Source organism: Sminthopsis crassicaudata, chromosome 1 (genome assembly GCF_048593235.1).
Source record: "Sminthopsis crassicaudata isolate SCR6 chromosome 1, ASM4859323v1, whole genome shotgun sequence".
In the NCBI taxonomy this organism is placed as follows: Eukaryota; Metazoa; Chordata; class Mammalia; order Dasyuromorphia; family Dasyuridae; genus Sminthopsis; species Sminthopsis crassicaudata.
This window is the reverse complement of record NC_133617.1, coordinates 101,697,687-101,719,869: the sequence shown is the minus strand read 5'-3', so window position 1 is coordinate 101,719,869 and position 22,183 is coordinate 101,697,687. Positions and strand designations below refer to the sequence as shown.

General features: G+C 35.2%; 1 protein-coding gene across 16 annotated transcripts in view; it reads right to left on the bottom strand.

The window, feature by feature from the left end:
- CYRIB (CYFIP related Rac1 interactor B) overlaps positions 1–22,183 on the bottom strand; it is a 200,126-nt gene that overhangs the window by 104,492 nt on the left and 73,451 nt on the right. For 5 of the 16 annotated variants that reach the window (XM_074265623.1, XM_074265588.1, XM_074265577.1 and 2 more), the window contains exon 1: positions 13,713–13,986. The exons of 7 other annotated variants lie outside the window; for them this stretch is intronic. The gene's annotated coding sequence lies outside the window, so the exon portion shown is untranslated. Of the gene's footprint in view, positions 1–13,712; positions 13,988–22,183 lie in introns of those variants that run through there. 4 more of the 16 variants (XM_074265556.1, XM_074265548.1, XM_074265635.1 and 1 more) reach the window with 1 other exon arrangement.

Sequence of the window (22,183 nt, the reverse complement as noted above, 5' to 3'; positions counted from 1 at the left end):
CCAGTCCAGATCTGACCTCAGACACTTATCACTTCCTAGCTATGTAACCCTGGGCAGGTCACTTAACCCCAATTGCCTCTGCAAAAAATAAAAATTAATTATCTCATCTATATCTTGATTATATGTAACTTCTTACGCTATCATATTAAATTATGAGTTTCTTGAAAGAGAACTGGGCTTTTTATTTTGTTTGGGGAGAGGATATTTTTCTTTTCATCCCAAGAGCTTAGCCTTAAGCATAATAAGAGCTTAATAAATACTTGCTACTGAGTACCTAGGTTTGAATAACTTTACCATTTACTTTGTAATATTGTTCAATCACTCAGTTATGTCTGACTCTTCATGATCCTGAGGTTTTCTTGGCAAAGAAACTGGAATGGGTTGTTAATTCCTTCTCCAGCTCATTTTACCATGATGAAGTGAAACAGAGTTATGTGACTTGCCTAGGATCATCCAGCTATTAAGTGTCTAAGGACAGAGTTGAATTCTCTAAATTGAGTCTGACTCTGGGTCCAATACTCTATCCACTGTACCACCTAATTGCCACTTACTAATAACTTTGTGAACCTGAGGAGGCAGCATTATCCCTGGATAATAGAGGGAGAGAGTGGTTGTCTCTTTCCAGCTCTAAATCTATGCTCCTTTATCTAAATCCCTTGGTAACTTAGGAGAAAGGATATGCCACCTACTATATACAAGGTACTGTATGGATAACTCATATGAATCTCCTATGTAGGTACTATTTTACAGCTGAGGAATCTGAGAGAAATAGAAGATAAGTGATTTGCCCAGGGTCACATATTTAAGTGACTGAAGCTGGAAGTCAACTCAATTAATACAGCACTAAGTCCAGAGTTCTATATAATTTGTAGATATAGCTTAAACAAATTCTCAAAAATTAGCTGCACATAACACATAATTAGACATAGTCTTGGTCTAAGATGATTTTTTTTTTGTTTAACTGTTTTACTTTGTTTCAAAGGTGTTATTAAGTTAGAGCAAAGGGGAAAATAGTAAAAATAATTGTTTTTTTAATATACATTTGTTGATTCCTTTTTTGGATACTTCATTTTGTATTAATGAGTAGACTACTTTTAAAAATTTCCTAGTCTGTGAAAGCTATGAAGAAAATTTGCTATTCAACATCTCTAGCAAATTTGAAGTGTTTTCAGAAAGTGATGAAGAAATATATCTTCTTCTGAACATATTTTCCTCTCAATGCTGCTCAATTTTTCCTTAAAACACACACACACACACACACACACACACACACACACACAAAATAGTATACTATAATGAGCTGAACCCTTCACAGGATCAGTTAGCTTATAAGACTCTCTTATTTCAAAAATTTTATACATTATCCATTAAAATGGCATAAAAAGATCCAAGGGCTTTAAGAAGAAAGGATCTTGAAGTGAAAATGTATTTCATCTATACAGTTCAAAAGATTTTTTATTTGGTACAAAGGCTGAACAGCAAATTTTTCTTCCCCAGTTCTAATAAGCTAGTATATTTTAAAAATCTATTCATAATAAAATTCCACATTAAGTGGGAAAGTGATGAATGGAGCTCCTAATGAAGAGTTTTGATCTATAAATGTAAAATCTAAAAATATTTAGGTAAAGTAAAACTTTAATAGTAATTAATCAAAACCTGGAATCATCATGTACAATGGGTAAAAAAAAAATTAAGATTTATTAAGAATCAGACAATGTTATGAAGCTATACTAATAAAATCTGAGTTGTTACTAATATGATCATAGATACTTCTGAAAACAGTTCAACATCACACACACACATTTAAAAGTACTGACTCTAAAATAATAATATAAAATGCTAACAAACTTCTCTAATACCCAAGAGAAGATTGATGAAAACTATAAAGATAAAATTGAATTTCTATATTAACTTTATTTGAAGATTTATGTATAACTCATAAAGCACATACTTAGAAAAAAATTAATTTTGCTTTTCAACTTGTAATTTTGAGGCCCAAAGAGATTTCCATCTCATCAGTTTCTAGAAGTTCAGGCTACATCACTTCAAAAAACTGTAAAAACTGTTATTATTACAGAGGTGCTTGAAAGAGGGGATCAATTAGGTAAAAGACCATGGGCTTACTCAATCCAAGAAGCAAGAATAAAAAGCAAAGTAAGGAAGGGCTTTTTTTTTTTTTAAATATACCCAAAACAAACAAAAAAAAATGGCTATAGCCTTTTAAAATTAAATTCCTACTATAGGTTACTTTTTAAAAGCCCCAAATCAGAAGTATCTTAAACTTAGAAGAAAAAATATATATACAAATAAAAACAAAAAAGTATACACAGAAGACTAATAAAATAAAGCACCTAAGCCATGTCAACTTTTGCATGGATTAGGGTGCTATTAGAGCTCATCCATCTTTATTATAAGAATTAAGTAAGCTACTTCTTAAAATTAGTTATTAATGAAATTATGTTGATCAACTAGGGAATCCGATGGAAAATTATAGTTATAAAGCAGATAAAAGTAAATAGAAGCAAGGCTCCAGCACAAATTATAGAACATATAGATTCTAATTGTCTCTATCTCTGCTTACTAAATTCCAAAAATATTAGTATCTGGAGAAAGTAGTCAGATAGTAGGTCTACAATAATGATCCCATTAATAGACATATACATATCTTCTAACTATTCGATTTCATTTTGATAACTACAGATTAGGATGGTCCTTCAAGAATGTAGTTCAAATAAAAATTTATATAGTTTTATTATTATTAAGTATAGCCATAGAAAGAGAATTGACTTTGGAGCAGGAGCCAGGGCTTAGTTCAAGTCCTGCCAAGACACACAAATTGGCTACATGATCCCCAGGTTAGTCCTGGTGCCTCAAGCAACTCTCTTAAAACAGTAAACTGCAAAGAAGGTTCTGATTAGCATTAGCAATATAAATTTCCTCATCCAGAAATTATATGTACCAATCAAATCTTGTATGTACCAATGAAATCAAGACTAAGGAAGGAAAGAGAACACATATTAAGGGTTTACTATGTACCAGGCAGTGTGCTAATTGTTTTACAAATATTTCATTTGATCCCCACAAAACTCTGAAGTAGACACAACCTAGCTGCCAAGCCAGTGAAGCAACAAAAGTTTTTAAGGCATATACACAGGAATCTGTTAATAAGTTTATAAGTTTCCTGTTCCTGTTAAATGGTGGCTGCTAAATTTTGTATGATCCTGAATGTGGTTCCCCCTCCTTTCTTTCTGATTGCCTACATATTTCTTTTTTTTTTTTAATGTGGAGGGATTCTTTGAGACTCTGATGTTCTCAAAAGAGAGAAAAATAATAGCCTGAGCATGTAGATAAGAACACATCTAGTACTCTGGTTTTGAATAATTTGGCCCATTTTTTTCTCCTCCTTTCCCCCTTCTCCCAGTGCATCTCTCTTTTTCTCTATCCACTTTTTACAACTTCTCACCATAATCAACTCCCGCCCACACCTTTCAAACTGAGTCCTTCAATTCCTAATAATGACAAAATCTATAGAAGGGAAGATAATTTCCCTTATAGCAGGGAAGAAATTCCCTTGTAGAAAGGTATCTTAATTTCCCCTGCATGTCATTTTTTAAAAAGTGGAAAATATTTATATTTAATTTGGTAAGCATGGTCAATTCTCAATTGTCAAAGGCTGTTTCTAACTTCCAATTGACTGGCTTAATTCCTAAAGCCAAGATTCAAAGAATTACAGAATTGAAAATGTGTATCTTCGCATATTGTAAATATAATTGTAACATACTGAGAAGGTTCATGTAGCTTTCTTGGCATATGGCTACTGTTCTAATCAACTCCCTTAGGGCAGAAACTCCAACTTAGGTAAGTGATTATCCTACATTTCCTACTCAAAGACAAAAATAATACCAGAATTTGAGTAATTCCTATATTTCCACCATAGAAGTGTGAATGAAATGAAAAATTCTGTCAATTTGCCAAAAAATAGTTTTTTAATTGGGACACTAAAGCACTGTTAATGGAACTGTGAACAAATCCAATCATTCTGGAGAGCAATTAGGAACTATGTTCAATGGACTATAAAATTGTGCACAGCCTTTGACCCAGAAATACTATTACTAGGTCTATATCCCAAAGAGATTTTTTAAAAAGGAAAGGATTTATTTGTTAAAAAATACTTATAGTAGCTCTTTTTGTGTTAGCAAAGATTTGGAAATTGAAGGGATGCACATCAATTTGGGAATAATTGAACAAGATGAAGCATATAATTATAATGGAATATAACTACACTATGAGAAATGATGAATAGAAAGGTTTCAGAAAAACCTGAAAAGACTTAGATGAATTGATGCAAAGTGAAGGGAGCAGAACCAGGAAAATATTCTATACAGCAAGAGCAATACTGTATGATGATCAACTGAATGATCCAAGACAATTTCAAAAGGTTCATGATGGAAAAAATGCTATCTACTTCCAAAGAAAAAACTGAAGAAATCTGAATGTGGATATTATTTTTCACTTTCCTCCTCCCCCACCTTTGGGTCTCTGTCTCCTTTTAATATCATGACTAATATGGTAATATATTTTGCGTAATTTACATGTATAATATAACAAAATGCTTACTGTCTCAGAGAAGGGAGGTGATGGAAGGAGAGAAAAAATTTGGAATTCAAAAAAATTTCTTAATGAATGCTAAAAAATGTCTTTACAAGTAACTGGAAACAATAAAAAATAATAATATTTTATTTTTCTTTTTAAAAATATTTTAAAGTTATTTTAGAAAAATGCATGTCTCTTTAGGCAAGGGAAAACAAAAACATTTCATTAATCAATTAGCATTTATTAAGAACTTCCTAAAAGCAGGGCTCTGTGCTAAGCAATGGAAATACAAGGAAAGCTAAGTGGCATAGTAGAGAGAAATACTGGAGTCAGAAAGACCTGAGGTTAAAACCAGGCTTAGGCACTTAGTAAGCTATGTGACCTGGGTAAATGACTTAACCACAACTCCTCTGGTCCCCAAAGAACCTACATTCTAATAGAGAAAATACGGGCATAAATAGGTACATATAAAATACACAGAAGATAGATGGAAGATAATTTTAGAAAAAAAGGCTTTACAGCTAGGAATACCATGGAAGAACTTCTCACAAAAGGTGTTATTTGAGCTGACTCAAGTCTGAAAGTCAGATTCAAAAAGAAAGAGCTAAGGAATAAGAGAAACAAGCAGTGCAAAGGCACACAGATAAGGAGAACAAGTAGGTCTGCATGCCTGGATCATGCAGTGTGTATGCAAGTATAAGAAGAATGGAACGATAGGAAGGGATAGGTTGTGAAATTTTAAATGCAAAACAAAACAAAACAAAACAAAACAAAAATAGACATTTGATTCTAGAACTGGGGTTCTTTAACATTTTTTTTTTTTCTGTCATGGATCTCTTTGGCAGTTTGGTGAAGCTTTTACATCCTTTCTCAGTATAAAGTTTTTAAAAGCATAAAATAAAACACAAAGAAAAATTATTATATTAAAATTATTTAAAACATATATATGTGTTTTGTATATAAACACACATGTGTGTATGTATGTGTATATGTGTGTATGTATGTATGTACTTTAACTTCACAGATTCCAGGTAAGAATTTATCTTTGAAACAATAAGGACTAACTGGAATTTATTGGGATTAGGTATGCCTAGATGAAATCTGCACTTTAGGCATATTTTGGCAGCTATGGAGAACAGATTAGGATAGGAAGAGACTTGAGGCAGGGAGACCATTTAAGATTATTGAAATAATCAAGGAGAAAGAGAGAGAATGAATTGAACTAGAATGGTGGTTGTATGAAGAGACAATGGGTCTTATCTGATAAGATTTTTTTTTTATAAATGCTACTTTTGAGAAGTAAAAAAGCTGACAACTAAAATTAATGCCTTTAGTAGATATTTAAATATTTTTATAACAGTACTTTTGTAAGAACAAATATACAGAAGTTCATTGAGTGCAAACAGATTGAAAAATGGCTGAACTGTTGTAAAGGAATATTATCTTAAGGAATGACTAGGAAAACTTGTATGAAGTGATGAGGACTGAAATAAGCAGAACCAAGAAAATTATTTATTTGACTCCAATAAGGTAAAGGAGAACTAAACTGAAAGATATCAAAATTGTGATCAATGTAGTGATCAATCTTGACTTTAGAGTATCAGCAAGAAAAAAAAAAATCTCCTTTCTATAAAGAAATGAACAACCAATATGTTAGTCTGTTTTGCTTAACTCTACTTCTTTGTTGCAAAAGGAAGAAGCTCTACAATAGGAGTTAAAGAAGGAAGGAGATCATGGTTAAGTGACAGTACTGTAAAAAAAAAAAAAAAAAAAAAAGTTTAATGATGCCTCTAAACTTGCCTTATGACACACTATACAAAATTTTGAACATCCAAAAGTTGTGAAAAACAGTCTCTTCTAAACAGGTGTGTCCTCAGCTAACATAGCAAAGAAGCACATATTGAACCAAAGCAAAGTAATATCATATACTCTGCAGTTATAATTTCAACTAGGTGAGCTTCTTTTATACTTGGAAACAATCTCAATTTAATTTCAATTCTTAGTATAACTACTGTACACTCATCTCATTCCTAACTCACCCCAGGACTGTCTGAACATGTTGCTATTTACTTTTAGAAAAAAATGTCATCAAATTTTTCTAGCGTGACTATAATCACAGTTACATCAAATATGAAAAAGATATGTAACAAAAATGGAACATAACCATAACATGAAGAAACCTTTTGTGACAAGATCAAGATTCAGCACCTTAGCCTTTTTAATTGTTATCTTCTGAGCAAACCTTCCTTTCAGTAGTTAAACATACATATTACAATAATTACTTCTACTTTACCACAATGAATCTTATTATATAGTCATTTCTTGATTAACCGCATTAATTAATAACAGAATAAAATTATCTCTGCAATAATCCAAAAGAAATCTCTTTGAGTAAATCAATGTGGTTTAGACATGAGAAAAGGGAGGGATGAGGTAAAGGAGTTTGCAACTTCCTAATGTTTTGCTTAGAAATATTAAAATTAGCTCCCTCAGAAAACACTTGAGAAGCAAAGAGTAACAGCATTATTTTTTTGAAGGCAATCATTAGATATGAGTTGGAAAAGACCTTTGAGATCATCTTGTTCAAACTTCTCTTATTTGATAGATAAAAGAAGCTAAGGCCTGAACAAGCTGACTGACCAAGATTTCAGAGGTAGTAAAAAGCAGAGCTGAATCAAGCTCAGGTCTTGCAGAATTTCAATATTCTGCTCAGGTACAGGTTTTTCCCATGTTATCACTTATTCTCACAATATTCTTGCAAGACACACAAAAAAGGCAAGCCCATTTTAGAGACAGAGAACAGCATGTCCAATTCTTAGTTAAGAAGTGTCTTTACCACTACATTTTTACACCAATTCAACTCTGAAAATAAATTTAGTCAACATCTTGCATAAATTTACTTTCAACATTAGAAAAAAAGGAAAATAAACCATCTAAGAGATCTTAAATGTCATTTCAGCACATGTCAATTCTGTTATCTATGAAGTAATGGTGTATATATAACTAGAAACTCATTTTTAGTTGATTACAGAAGATGTTGTTTCCTTCCCCTAGATAGAAATAAGGTCCTAACATATTTCACTTAGTGCTTATTATATTGGAAGTGAATTCCCTGAGCATACAACAAAAGTCAGAGAGGGGAGAAATAGGCTCAGTGACACAGGAAAAAGTCATCCTAAATTTTAGTATTAGCCATCAAAAATACAACAAAGTTTCGTCACCAAAGTTTGGCCACCAGGTAATAAAATTTTTGGCAACTAGAACAACTAGGTGTAGAAAGACTGTAATTTACCAGTGACTATTGGAACACCTTCAAAAATTCTTGCGGTATTTAAGGAAATCCCCACAAATTGGATTTTTCACATGCTGACAAATGATTATACTACATGTATGTTAGACATACCACCTTGTCTCTATTACCAACAAGAGTTTTCTCCTGCAAGAGGTCAGACTGTTTCATTTTTCTCTTTGTATCTCCATAGTCTATCATAGAGCCTGGCAGCAAGAAGGCTGTTAAAAAACCACTTGGCTTCTTAATTGTTGTAATAAATGCTTAATGTATGATAAAACTAGAATATAACCAATAGTTTAATAAAATTACATTTTACTTTACAACTTTAAGTTAAGGATCTAGAATCACTATTTTCTCCTCTATGGTACTACTGGAAAATTTAAAGGCAGAGCTTTATCATTTTTATATTATCAGATATTTGCACTAATTCATTGAATTAAAATACTACATTTGATGAATAGAATGAAATACAAAGCTCTTGTATTAGGGATTTTAATGCTGACTTTTAACAACTGTTAACAGCATAAAAAAGCATTTCACTTTACTACTGTTAACAAATGCTGACAACATGCATATTTCAAATGCCCAATCTGTTAGCAGCATTGCATTGTTTGAAGTCCCTGAGCTACAGAACAAAACTTAATGACATTTCTATAGTCTTTTCCCCAAAAGAGACCAAAGTGTATTACCTTCAACATTTTGCAAAGCAGGTACTTAAAAAGCAAAGATCAAGCTTTTTCCAGAAGTTAGAATGCTATGATGACCTAACACACATTCCCTCCTCTCCCCCACTGTTAGGATGACAGTGTCTGGAGTACTAGTAAAGAGCTAATAAAAAAATTTCAAGCTCTCTTATGTTTCCTTTCAAATGTCAAATGGAAAGTTAAATGCCTATCCAGTTCCCTATCTTCTCTAGGAGCTACAAATTGAGTACTCAATAAAGGATGTAAGAAAAGTAGTCAAAACATATTGAAACTTTATAGATTTCATATTAAACCAACTAAAAGTCCTCCCCAAAGAGGGAAACTAATAACAGAATTAGTGAATAAACTTTTTCTTTTCCTCTAGCATAAATCATTTCCTCAACTGAATTAATACTTAACTGGCTATTTCAAAACTAAATTAATTTTAAAATGAGTGGCACTATACATATGGAAAAAAACAACATGAAAGGTACTTGAACTGGAAAATGCTAGGGCTGGAATAAAGAACAATTCCAACCTGCAAATGAATCAGGTATTTCATTTTAAAGCTAAAAAAAATTCCATCAAAAGCTAAACTCTTAACATTTCCTAGCTATATCATACTGGGCAAGACTTTTTTTTTCCCCCCCAAAAAAAACTTCACTTTCTACTTATGAATAATGGAGATAATATTATTTACACTACAGATTCCATAGGATTGTTTTTGAGGATCAAATGAAATATCAATAAAGCACATTGTAACCGGAAAATGCTATATAAATGTAAAGAACTTCGTTAAGAAATTTCTTGAGAAGATGGAACTTATAATCATCTTTTGATTTTCCCCAATGTCCAGGGCAATAGGAGGTACATAAGAAATTAACTGGGGGAGGAGGGAATTAAAGACACACTATTTTTTATTTTCCATTAGCTACCTTCACCTTCATCACATTCATCAGTGACCAAAAAAATTATCTGGAGACCAGAAAACAAAATAACTACGTCAAACATGATCTGGTAGATCTATGTTTATTAAGAATTTCATACTTGGAAAGCTCAGAAAAACAAAATCTGAATCAAGGAAATTAGGCTGATTCCACTGTGGCCCTGAATGAAAAATACAGCTAAATTATAACTTCATAATATTAAATCGAATAAATTTACATATCACACCTCTTAACTAATCCCTTTGATCAACAAACACTTTAAGTATCTGAGAAATCTGGCTTCTTCCCAGCAACTTATAGTCTAAGGTACATTCTAAACATTCTACCACATTCTATAAAAACAGAAGTTTCCACTAAGTGCAGCTACAGTATTGTTTAAAAAAAAATGTTTTTAAATGTTTTCTAATTATTTAGAACTCAATAAATAAAACAGTAGAATTCTTTTTATCTTAAAGACCACTCTGACATTCATCCTTGAACCTCAGTTAAAACATTTGTACACCAATAGTCAAGAATCATTTAAAAATTTTAGCTCTCTAGAGGAATGGTTTTTTAAAAAAATGTTATTATTGAAGACAGTGGTGATATATTTCATTATCTGTCTTTGTCATTTCTACTGTCAGCAATACAACTTAATAAAGTCCCCCTAAATTCAGGTCCTCGTTACTTCTCATCTAAACTAATGAGGATCAGAACTAATAAATGTCCTGTTTCTAGTCTCTCTGAATCCAATTTATCCTACACATACTGATGACAAATTATTCTTGTGCACTAACACAGTTTCTAATCATAGTTATGACTACCTCACTCTTGCATTCAAAAATCTCCAGTGGCTCTTCACTGCCTACTAGTCATACAATGACAATAGCCTTCCTGGATGAATACTCACTTGCTTATGTACAAAAAGTAAAAAACAAACAAACAAAAAAATCATTATAAGTTAATCCCTTCACAATTTTGAAACCAGAAGAGGGTAAGTTAATAAATTCACCAAAAGCCCGCTACCTAGCCAGTCCTGGAATATGCTTCACATGTGATTCAGTTATTCACAAGGAAACTAAAGCCTGGTAGGAAAGACATCTTGCCACCTGCCCTGTGTTCCCCTCATCCCCACCCATGACAGGCAGCCACCTGCAGGCTCTAGAAACAGTAATCAAATCTAGTGCTGCCAACTAATCTAGGTAAGAATGAGACAAATTGGCTACCCAATAGTTATTTAATCACCATCTCTGCAATTCTCCAAACCAAAATACCTTTCTCTAGTCACCACTATGTTGTATCTTTTGTCTCTTCCTTAAAACATATTTGACATCAAGAACTACATCATTTTTATATAGCAGATCCTTGACAAAGACTTTTCTGTTCATTATCTTCCCCCCAAAACTTTCTTCCCTCCAAATATTCCCAGCCACAAGTTTATTACTTTGAAGTCAGTCAGGATTCTCATCTGCAAATCTCATATCCAATACTACTCTTTCGTCCATTTTTTAAATTCCATTCACAAAAACCATGTTCCAAGTCCTCAATTCCTCCCCGGACTATTGTACCTATATCTTAATTGTTGTCCCTACTTCCAGAATCTCCCTCTCTCTAAATTAATTCTCCTTTCACACAAGCTGCCAAAATAATTTTCACAAGATACAATTCTCCCTGACAAGTTCTCTTGTCCCTCCTCTGTTCAAAAGTTCAGTGGCTTCAATTACATTTGCAAATGGCACTTAAGCTCTTCTACAACCTAACTCTAAAAATTTTTTCTGACTCTCACTACATCTTTTACAAACTAACTGTTCCCCAACATAAAAACTACTTCCTATATTCACTACCAGTGAATCACTGGGGACATCTCTTATGCCTAGAATGCACTCTTCAGTCTTCTCCCCCTACCATAGTATTTCAAGCATTACCTCCTATTATCAACTCTTTTATAAAGTCATTCCTAGAAAACCTCACCTAACCCTTAAATTGTCATTGCCCTCTCCCCACTTTAAGCTCCTTTATACTACACTTATATTCCCTTAGTCTACAGAGATCTTCTCTAATGTTATCTCCCTAGGAGAATATAAGCTTCTTAAGGGCAAAGACTTTTATTTTGGGTTTGTAACTTCAGTGCCTTAGTCTTCAGATTAATTTCCTTAGTTTAGCATGTTGAGTGCTTAGATCCCTTTATATTCCTCTTATGCATTTATATGCTAATTTGTATTAGATTTAGCCAGTGGTAATCCTATTAAAACAAGGAAAGATTTTGATCAGAATCTGTGGAAAGATTACCTATACTAATGAAACCAGGGAATCGTTACTTTGTGTGTCTATGTATACATGTGTCCCTGTTCCCCTTTCTCCTTGTTCTTTACACTCCAAAAAAATGTTGTAGGCTTTTTCAGGTCAGAGAAACAATTTATCTTTGGGTTACACACAGCACTCTCACATTTAACAGTACAGTCTACCTAAATAGTCATTAATAAATGTCTAATGGATAAATTATGTAGATCAACAAGTATTATTCAGATGCCTCAAAAAATGAATTTCCTCTTACAGTTTATTATGAATACAGATGTCATTTTAAAAAAGCTGTCATTTCATTCAATGAATACTGATGTAATATTTAGCTCACTGATACTTATTAATGTTCATAATTATTCATGTCCAGAATAATTATCATGCAATTCTGAACTCAAAGTGTTATTTCTAACATTACACAACTATAAAATCAAAAAAGATAGCCTACTTTAATTTAAATCGATGTAATCTTACCTTCAATAATAAAGTATACTTATGCCCACCTGATAGAAATCTTTGAGTGGAATAAAATATTATTCTTAGATTTAAGCTTGCCAACTGTAGAGTGTACAAAAGATGTGCATTTCTCCATAAATCCCCTAACAGATTTTTTTTTTTAAAGTGATAAATGTGAATGGACTCTTATCAACTAACTGGAGAATGAGAAAAGTAAATAAAGTTCTTAATAGTAAGAGTATTATTGCTCCACACAAAAAACTTAGCAGAGCAACCCAGAATAGCGCTCTACTTCAGAGAACATCCACGAATACCAAAAGTGCTCTGCATACAGTGGACACTCAAATGCTGCTGACTGGACAAAAAAAGTCTCAAAGAAACATTTCTATTGGTGGGTTATATTGTGCATCAGTCATGGAAATATTAAGATTAAGAAACCATCGCAGTAAGTATTAAAACAAAGAAACTATTGCAGAAAAGAATCAATCAAATATAATCTTTCAGAGAGGGAATATGATATGGTCAGGACATCCATGATATTTTTTAAAGTTAAAAAAAAAAAAAAAACCAATGGACTCTCCCCACTAGAATTTGACTGCCACGAGTTTTTGGTAATTACAGTAAAATTATATGTTTTGGAAACACCCGAAGACCACACCCTAGCTGAATGGGAATCAGAAGCCAGAATAAGGGAATGAGGAGGTCAAGGAAAAAAAAAATTTAATTGGGGGAGGGGAAGAAATTGACAAACTCAGGTGGAGGGAGGTGATAAAGGAAAATAAAATCTATACCCCAAAGGAAGACGGCAAGAAAAGGATGATGCGCAGGGCCAGGGGTGGAGGGGGCGCCTGAAGGGGGCAAGCAATGATGGGGTCCTAGCAAAAATGAGGGGGAGGGAGGTTTGGAGATGCCTGAGGAGGCCAGCACCGGAGAGACAAAATATAGCGGGAGGAAGAAGCCTCTGAGGGTAGGAAGGTAAGGCGTAGGATTGGGAGCGGGGTGAGGGGAAAAGTGAGGGGTGAGGGGGAGTCCACGTGGGAGGAAGGGAAAATCAGAGAAGGGGTCAGGAACAGGGGCATGAAGACTAGTTTTAGTAAAAGGGAGAGAGGCGAGGAGAGGGAAGGAAAGCCGGGGACAGCAGTGGGTGGGGAGGTAAAGAAAGTTGAGGAGCAAGAAAGAGGGGGTGAAATGATGGATGAATGGATGAATGAATGAATGGAGGAGAAAGAAGAGAGGAAAAGAGAAGGGAGGGGGCGGCGCCGGGGGGGAAGGGAGATAGAGGAAGGCGAGGATGGGGGGGCGGTTAGGGAGCACAGGCGGCGTGGGCTCTGGGCAGCCTTATGGAAGACGTTGGGGGCTGGAGAGAGGGAGAGGCGGAGACGGGGTGGGGGGCGCCATGGGGCTGGGGGGAGGGGCGAGCTGAAAGAAGAGGGGAGAAAATAATCTCTCGAGGGAAAAACTCACCCGCAGCCTAAGAGCCTCCTGGGCTCTGCTCTGTCCCGCTCCACTCGCCTCCTCCCCCCGGAGCGGCGGCGGAGGAGGAGGAGGAGGACGAGGTGGAGGCGACTCTTCTGCGGCGCTAGGGGGAGCCCCGGGGCGGGAGCGGGGGAAGCGGCGACGACCGGGACCCAGAGCCTTCCGCACCTGCCCCTATAGCGGAGCGGCGAAGAGCCAGGCGGCGGCGGAGACGGCAGCAAACGGCAGCTACGACCGGAGAGGGCAAGTGACCCGGATGTACAGGGGAAGGGGGAGGGAAGGGGGAATGCCAGGAAGTGAGGACGCCGGGGACCTGTCCGGCCGTGCGCATGCGCCACGCCCCACAAGGTAAATTGTCCGCCGGCTTTTTCTCCGCCTCTCTTCCTCTCCCCTCCCCGTTAGAAAAGGGGCGGAGCGAGGCGGCTGCCGGAGACAGGTGGTCGGGCTGAGCTAGTGCTAGGCGAGAGAGGAGAGGCTGGCACTTTACAAGGAGGGAGGACCCTCCCTTCGGTTTCTTCGCTACCCCTCCTCTTCTTAAAGGGACAGCAGGGAGACATACTCCTAAGGACGTGAACCCAGAAAGTTTCCATCATCTCTCCCCGCCCTCTCCCTCAGGGAACAGGTCCCTTAACTGGGTATCAACTGTTGTACATACACCTTAAACGAGAAAGAGAGCTTAGAACTGGGAGCTTGTTTTCCACTTTCTTTGTATTCCAACCTGCACACTGTAGGAGCTTAATAAATGCGTTCTGACTAACTCAGGAACAATTCAACAAGAATATTCATTAAATGTTCCTAAAGTGCAGAGCACATACAATTAATTAATGGGCCAGATATTTGTGCTAAAAACTGAGGGCAAAAATAAAAACCGTTTCTGCCTTTGAGGAGTTTACATTCTGTAGGAAAGGCATACACTGTATAGAAGCATATACAAAATAAACAAACTCATGGGGGTGAGCACAAGCTGCAGCGGGAGCCCAGGAAAGGCTTCTTGTGGAATATCAATTAGTCCTCAGGTGGCACGTTAAGATTTGCTTTGCCATTATCTCATGTTTCTGTTTATGCTGTAGAAATGTTTGAGCTGAATATTGACTGGAACGAGACTGAAGAAAAGATTAGGTCTTTGCTCTCCTGAAGTTTCAAACTATCAAAGGATTTGATATGTACACAATTAACCACATGACACAAAGTATAATGTAAAAGGATACATTCATTGTAAGTGCAATTTACACAATAACCAACCAGAATTCTATAGGACTTGTTATGCTGCAGTTCTCTTTGTCGTGAGTCATTTGCCCTAATTATCCTGACTCAGTTTCTCTAATTGTTTTGCTTCAGTTTGTAATTATCAGTTCAAAGCTCAGTCCTGCAAAACCACCCTCCCTCTTTATCAGAATATTTGATTCCCATAAAAGATCTTATGTTTTAGATTCTAAAAAGGGGTTCTCAAACTGAGGACGTGTATGCGGCCCACTGGGTTATGGCAAATGGGCTGAGGGTGGAGACAAGAATGTGAGTTTTTGTTTCTATTATAGTCTGGCCCTCCAACAGTCTGAGGGACAGTGAACTGGCGCCTATTTAAAAAGCTTGAGGACCACTTAGAATATCGGAATGCCTATCCCAGGCTATCGGGAATGTCAGATGCCATCTTATCAAGATCCCTCCCCCCATCTCCAGAGGCTCACCCCACCCAGTCAGAGTCCCCTCTCAGTACCCTGACTCTGCCCCTGTCTCAATCTACCCCCCCCCTGAGTCTGAGCCATGTGTATATAGGTCATTGAGAACTCACATTGATTCTTGGAGACCATAGTCTCATTCAGCCCTGGGACCAAACCATGGATCCATTTGGTCCCAGTAAATCTCTCCCCATTTAATAAATTATCAAATACTCTCTAATCTCTATTCTGCCTCATTTTCTCTGGCATTACATTATGAAGGAAACATGCTACCCAACTACTGATAGAAATAGACTTAGTGCTGTTATCTTTTTGGATGACCAATGTGGATGTGGGAACTTGTTTTGCTTTACTATACATATTTATAATGGAGATTTTGGGTTTTTTGCTCATTCAGTGGGGAATGCAGGAGGAAGTGTAGAGAATGAAAATTTTCTGGAAAATAATATAAAATGGAATTTTTTAAGGAACATAAAAAGTAGTACCACATGGAGTCCAATAGGGAAATATTATTATCAGTTTGATTAAAGTAGAAAAGGATTTCAGAGAGAATGGAACATTTAAGTCAGGCTTTAAAATATGAGTGAAGAATTCAGTTGGCATAGAGGATGACAGAAGAATTTAAGGCATTTGAGCAAAATCCAATGGCAGGAAAGGGTGAGTGTATAAAGGGGATTGAGAGTAGTCTACTTTGCCTGGGGCATATGGTAAGTGAAAGGGAAAAGTCTGAAGTACCAAAGAGACTTAGGGTGGGAGCCGAATAAGGCTAAATGGTGAAATCTTGAGTGCCAGGCAAAAAAACATGAGCCTTATTGTGTGTGCAATCCAAATCTACTGAAGGATTCTGAGCAGAGCAGTAGCATGACCAGATTTATACATAGGAGGATTTGTGAAGTGGTGTTAAGAATAGTTTGGAGGAGGGAGAAAATGGAATTCCCAGGCAAGGAAAACAATAAAATGTCCTCTTTGTTTTCTATAGGGGAGCTGATTTTTCTTTCTTTCTTTTTTACCAATTTCCTAGCCCAGAAAATACAGAATTATAAACATGATATGTTAACTTTAAGATTCCCTTATTCTGACATCTATTAGATTCTTAAAAAAGGTTTCGTGACTTCTCCACTAGATCACTTTATGGGGTATGAACACCTTTCTCTGAATTAATCAGAAGGAGCATTCCTAAAGACTTCCTTTACTCCTTTAAAACAGTTGGTTTGTGAGTTCCGAAAATTTTGAGATCTCTACTGGTGGAATTTCATGTAGAACACCTGTCCTATAGAAAAGCTTTTTAAACATTTGAAGGCAGCATTCTTACTTCCACTCAGTTTTCTCCAAATCAAATATCTTTGAGTCCTTAGCCAAAACATTTTGATGTGAACTGCAAGCCATTTTCTCCCACTCCTTCCCTTTTTATCTATTCACCACAATACTCATCCTCTCTTGCCAGCTATATCTAGAACATTAGATCCCTAAGGTCAGTTGAATATACCATTCCAAGTCCCTTGTCTTATTTTCTTCCCACCTCCCCTTTCTTAAGGGTCTATCTAGTTCCAAACTATTTAAAGGCTTTATCTTGTAATTTTTCCTTTCATCTCAAACCATCACCCTCATTTTATAGACAAATTGAGACTCAAAAGAGATTCGGTGATTTCAACTAAGGTCACATAGCTCAAAAATGATGAGCTGGGTTTTCTGATTTCTAAACCACTGTTTTATGCAGTACACAATATAATACCAATCTAGGATCTGCCTGGAGGACTTTGATACTTAATTTAAAAAACACCATGCCACAGTCCTTATAAACTAATGACCAAGAAGCCTGCAATGCCAAGGTAACTAGTCCAGTAGCTAACATGAATTAATTTCTGAAGACAATAATAGTTCACTTTTATATAGTACTTTATATAGATCATATCATTTGTTCACAAGTTAATTCTGTGAGATAGCTGAGAAATTATTATTCCCAACTGACAAATAAGGAAACGGTGACTAGGAAAGATTACGTGAAAGGTCACACAAGTACTAAATACTCAGCACAGGTGAGATATGAGCCCAGGTCCTTTGACTTTGAACCCAGGATTTTTGCTACAGTTAATTGTCTGACTTGTGCTTTTTGCAAGGCTAGACACTTAACAAAAAGAATAAAAGCTAAGACACAAGTAAAATCCTGAGATAAAAACCAATGCTTCCCTTCAATAGACATCACCCTCTTGTGAAACATTAGCTAACCTTTTTTCCCCTTCTCCTCAGCCATAAAGTCCTATTTATCTCATAATTTCCCGAAATTATAAAATCTATCAAATTGCTTTCCCTCACACATCCCTGTTTCTCTCTCTCTTTTCCTCTCCTCTCTTTTCTCTTTCCTCTCTCTATTCTTTTTTCTTCTCTCTTCTCTTTTCTCTCCTCTTTCTCTCTTCTCTCTCTCTTCCCTCTCCTCTCTCCTTCCCTCCTCTAGAGATTCTCTCCCTCACCTTTGGAAGAAAAAAAAACAACAAGAAAACCAAAATATCTATAATAAATATACATAGTCAATATATGATGACCAATTCTGATGGATGTGGCCACCTTCAACAATGAGATGAACCAAATCAGTTCCAATAGAGCAGTAATGAACTGAACCAGCTATACCCAGCGAAAGAATTCTGGGAGATGATTATGAACCACTACATAGAATTCCCAATCCCTCTATTGTTGTCTGCCTGCATTTCTGATTTCCTTCACAGACTAATTGTACACTATTTCAAAGTCCAATTCTTTTTGTACAGCAAAACAACTGTCTGGACATGTATACATATATTGTATTTAATTTATACTTTAACATATTTAACATGTATTGGTCAACCTGCCATCTGGGGGAGGAGGGGAAGGAGGGAAAAAATTAGAACAAAAAGTTTGGCAATTGTCAATGTTGTAAAATTACCCATGCATATATCTGATAAATAAAAACTATTAATAAATAAATAAATATACATAGTCGAGCAAAACAAATCCCACATTGATCACATCTAAAAAATATATCTCACTATGCACCCTGACACTTTCACCTCTCTGTCAAGAGCTGAATAGCCTGTTTTAGCATCAGTCTTTGAAAATATGGTTAATGATTGCATTGATCAGTATTCTAAAGTCTTTCAAAGGTATTTTGTCCTTATTATATTGTTGTAATTGTATATATTGTTCTAATTCAGCTCACTTCATTTTGCATCAGTTCATGCAAGTTTTCACAAATTTTTCTGAAATCTTTTTCATCTAAGAAAATGTACATAAGTAGGAGTTTTCACCCCAAGAGCTCCTCATTCTGATGTCCAGACCCCTCCAAAAAATTTAATAAAAAATTAGAAGAAAAAAAGAACTACTTTTTCCTGCATTCATTTCTTTCTTCATCCACCCCAGTCACCTGGTAATGTGTTGGAAGGGATCTCAGCAATTGCTAATCCAACTCCTACTCGTACTCCTACTACAAGCTATCATTTAAAATAGTGCTTTAATGTTTGCAAAGTGCTTTACAAATTGTATCACATTTCATCTTCACAACATCCAATTATATATAAATCAATATATAAATGCTATTATTAATCCCTATTTTACAATTGAGGAAATTAAAGCAGGCATTATATCTCATTATGTACTTCCCCACATAATTAATGAATGTCTGAGAATGGATTTGGATTTCAGTCTTCTTGAATCAAACCCAGCACTCCATCTACCATGCCATGTATCTGCCAAACAAATGGTCATCCAGACTTTGCCCAAACAATTTGAGTGACTGGGAACTCATGACTTCCAGAAGCAATTTCCTTTTACTTAGATGGTTTCCTTATATTGAATTAAACCAGTCCTTGCCCTAAGAAATCATACAGAGAAAATCCATTCCCTCATTCACAAATTAATGATGGCCCACATTTTTGTAATATTTTAAAGTTTGCAAAAGTGTTTCATCATAACAACCCCGGGAGGTTAAGAAATTCCTGTAAGGAGTATTATTCCCATTTTAGAACTATAAAAACAGAGGTTAAGGGAGATAAAGTAAGCTATTCAAGTCATCAATCCAGGAAATAAATCTGGTTCTCCTGGATTCCACTGAGTCTATGGACTCTTTTTCTATTAGATCACTGACAGCTCTTAAGATGTGTGTAGACAAATATTCTTGTGAGGAAAGAAGGGTTTCACAGACCTTAAGATTACAGTTTAAATGTGAGCTATTATTGTAATGTTATCATCACTATCATCATCAACAACAACAATATATCCCCCCTGAGTTGTTTTTTTTTTTTTTTCCAGGCTCACTGTCCCTAGTTCCTTCAAATGACTGTAATGGATCTATAATTTTAATGATATTTTAAGCAATTTGCCTTCTAAAAACCAATTTCCTGAAGAGATTGCCTAACTGCAGAAAAATCTAACAAGACACATGGTAGATTTTACTACTTAAGGGAAAAAATAAAACAAAACATTTCTGCTCTGTATGTGACCAATGACACAATAGACTAGAAATCTTGTTTTGTGTTTTTTTTTTCTTTTATTGCCAAACTCTCCCTAAAGAACAGCTCTCATTTTATATGCTTCAATAAAGTAGAGTCAGGTGGTATTAAGAGAATCTTCAATGATATTTCAAGGAAGTTACTCCCCACGTCAGTCAACAAACACTTAGGGATTTACTGTGTGCCAAGCACTATGCTAAACCCTAGAGAGATACAAGTACAAATAAAAAGATACCTTCTGCTCTCAAGGTCTTCCCTTACAATGAAAGGAAGATAGATGGGAGTTGAAAAGGAGGGTTGGAATCATTCCCCAATTGATAAATGCTCAAAGGATATGAACAGGCAATTTTCAAATGAATAAATTAAAACTATTTATAGTTATATGGGAAAATGCTCTATATCACTATTGATGAGAGAAATGTAAACTAAAACAACTCTGAGATACCTCCTCACACTTATCAGATTGGCTAATATGACAAATGGGAAATGACAAATGTTGGAGACAATGTGGGAAAACTGGGCCTTGATGCATTGTTGATTAAATTGTGAACTGATTCAACTATTCTGGAGACCAATTTAAAACTATGCCAAAGTGCTATAAAACTATGCATACTCTTTGATCCAGTAATACCACTACTAGATCTATATCTCCAAAAGAATAAAAGAAAGAAAGAAAAACAAAAGACCTATTTGAACAAAAAATATTTATAGCAGCTCTTTCTGTAATAGCAGTGAATTAGAAATTGAGGGGAGGCCCACTAATTGAGGATTGGCTAAACAAGTTATGGTATATGTTTGTGATGGAATATTATTGTACTATATATAAAGTGAAATGAGCAGAACGAGGAGAATATTGTCCACATCAATAGCAATATTAATTAATAATCAACTATGAATGACTTAGCTATTCTCAGCAATACAAAATTCAAGGCACTTTTGAAGGACCTCTGATAAAAAAAAATGTTATCCATCTCCAGAGAAGGAACTGGTAGAATCTGAATGCTTATTGAAGCATATTTTTTTTACTTTATTTTTCTTGGGGGTCTCCTAAACTTTTTGGTCAATCATTTTTTTCACAACATGACTAATATTGAAACATATTTTGCATGACTGTACATATATATATATATATATATATATATATATATATATATATATATATATATATATATATAAAACTTTTATCAAATTCTTGCCTTCTCAATGATCAGGGAGAGAAGGAAGCGTAGGAGAGAATTTCAAACTTAAAATTATTTTTAAAAATGTAAGTGAAAAATTGTTTTTACATGTAATTGGAAAAAATAAAATATTAAAATTAAACTCCCTCAAAAAGACTCATATATGCAAAAATATTTGCTACAGCCCTTTTTATAGTGATAGGGAACTGGAAAATGAATGGATGCCCATCAGTTGGAGAATGGCTGAATAAATTATGGTATAGGAATGTTATGGAATATTACTGTTCTATAAGAAATGATGAACAGGATGATTTCAGAAAGGCTTGGAGAGACTTATATGAACTGATGCTAAGTGAAGTGAGTAGAACCAAGAGAACATAGTACACAGAAACAAGATGATCAACTGTGATTGACATAGCTCTTTTCAACAAAGAAGTGATTCAAGCCAATTCCAGTAGACTTATGAGGGAGAGAGCCATCTGCATCCAGAAAGAGGACCACGAGTACAGAATGTGAATCACAACATAATATTTTCACCTTTTTTGTGGTTGGTTGTTTGCATCTTGTTTTTTTTCTCTTTTTTGTCTTTTTTCCCTTTTTCATCTGATTTTTTTTGTGTGTGTGCAACATGATACATGTGGAAATATATAGAGAAGAATTGTACATGTTTAACATATATTGGATTACTTGCAATCTAGGGGGATATGGGAGAGAGAAAAAATTTGGAATACAATGTTTTATAAGGATGAATGTTAAAAACTATCTTTACATATATTTTAAAGATAAAAAAACTATTATTTTAAAAAACACTCCCTCAAAAAAGAAAAAGGGGTTGAGGAGGAAGTACCCATGCCTAGGTTGGTTCAGTATGGAAAAATGAGGGATGGTTGGGCTGAGTCCTTCCCTAAAATAGAAATGGGAGAGAAAAAAGACATTTTTTCCCTAATTAAAAAAAATATCTTTTTAAAAAGATTTTGTTCAACATCATCCTCCACCCCACCCTATCACAACATACATAGTTCTTTAATGAACTTATCATATAATATTATATATGATAATACTTTTTGTTTTTAGTTTATCTTTCTCCTAAACTGTGAAATCTATGACTTTATAGAGTGTGCTTTATC